Source organism: Propithecus coquereli, unplaced genomic scaffold, assembly GCF_000956105.1.
Source record: "Propithecus coquereli isolate 6110/MARCELLA unplaced genomic scaffold, Pcoq_1.0 Scaffold9, whole genome shotgun sequence".
In the NCBI taxonomy this organism is placed as follows: domain Eukaryota; kingdom Metazoa; phylum Chordata; class Mammalia; order Primates; family Indriidae; genus Propithecus; species Propithecus coquereli.
In genome coordinates this window covers 4,661,423-4,663,198 of record NW_012155284.1, presented here as the reverse complement: position 1 = coordinate 4,663,198, position 1,776 = coordinate 4,661,423, and the positions used below count along the sequence as shown (strand labels likewise).

At 31.5% G+C, this 1,776-nt stretch overlaps 1 protein-coding gene across 1 annotated transcript in view; it reads right to left on the bottom strand.

Moving 5' to 3' along the window:
• The window catches only part of AP3B1 (adaptor-related protein complex 3, beta 1 subunit), a 271,170-nt gene that overhangs the window by 213,027 nt on the left and 56,367 nt on the right, over window positions 1–1,776 (bottom strand). The gene's annotated exons all lie outside the window — the stretch shown is intronic.

Below are 1,776 nucleotides of genomic sequence, written 5' to 3'. Positions count from 1 at the left end.
AAGAGCAAAATCTTAGATTTATCCATAAAAAATTTTCAGAAACTTAGATTCAACCCATTATGGCACCCTGTTAAGACAATTTGAACCCTTAATTTTATAATCTAATCTATTTGCTATTGTTCACAGTTTCATAAGCACAAATGAAAACTTAATGAGCATACTCATACATCATCATTATTAATAAAAATGTTAAATGCAGCCATCTTAGGTTGATATCAATCCATTCATCTATACTATATGGATAGGGTTATAGGTAAAACTAACAAAAAACTATTTTCCAATTATTCTTCAGTGTTGAATGGCTCCACAAAATCTTAAAAGAATCTAAAGACCTTAACCCAGTACTCAATGCAGTTTATAATCTGCCCCAAACTTCCTGTCTAGTCAAATAGAAACAGTCCCCAAATATATTTTTTTGTCTCAATCTTCACTCAGGTTATCCACTTGAGTTATCCTCTTTCCTCAGGTTCCACTTATTAAAATCCTCTACATGAGCCAAAATCAAACAATAAAATATCCATTAATAGATGAATAGTAAATTACAGTATATCCATATAACACTATAATACATAGCCACTATAAAGAGTTAAGTAAATCTATATTTGAAACTGAAAATATGTCCTTATAAAATTTTTTAAAACTGTCAAACAGTATGTATTGTATGATCTCACTTCTGTATTAGAAAAAATGGGTGCACACATTCTGTAGCTTATCACTCTAAGATACACCATCAATTCTAAGACATACCATTATTTTATGGACCACAAAGGAAAGAATACCAACAACAAAAACCTGCCCATCATAATCACTATCACTTGTTAAGATAAATCCCAATTGTAGAAACTTTAAAATAACAAATGTATAAAAATAGACATAATATGGTAATAATAGCAAATACATATAGCACTAACCATGTGCCAGATACTGTTTTAAGTGTTTTATTAACACTTAGATTAACTCATTATATCCTCATAACTCAATAAACAAGTATTATTATTCCTATTTTACAGATGAGAAAACTGAAGCACAGAAAGTGTAAATAACTTGACCAAAGTATCACATCTATGAAATGGAAGAGCCAGGATTCAAACCAAGTAAGCAAAAAAATTAAGAGTCAGCAAAATGTTAAGATTGACTATCTCTGGGCGATATATTAAGCAGTGACTTTCACTCTTTGCACCTTTCTATATTATTTAGGGTTTTTTTTTTTCCCCACAAGGAACATTAACTAATTTTGTGTTCAGATAAAACAATAAAAATATTTTCATTTTAGGGGTGAATCTCATCTTTCCAGATGTCCTTGAACACAAAATAATAGTAGTTTGTCTGATTCTAACAATATTTTAAACTCTTTCATTATAAAAAATTTCAAATTGGTAATATTTTTAAGTTGCCACATTCCTAGGAAAAGACTTTTTCTATAGCCATGGCAACATGTAGCCACCAGAACTGTTTTAATAAAAACTCATCCAAATGAGCAAGTTTTTTCAAGTCAACCAATCTGTGACAGCTCTTGCTTATGAAAGTTAGCCAGTCAGGAACAAACTCACTCCAATAAACCCATCTCATTGAGTGCCAATCAATCAATAGCAGTCTCCCTCCAGTGACCACACAGTTATAGATGGTATCAACCCACTTAGGACCCCAAAAGTCCAAGAATCCCTGAAGTCCACCCTTCCCAAAAATCCACTATAAAATCAGCAATCTCTGTGCCCAGAGAAACTGTGCCTAAAAAGTATAGCTGTCCTTTGCTATAATAAGCAATAAATTCATTGT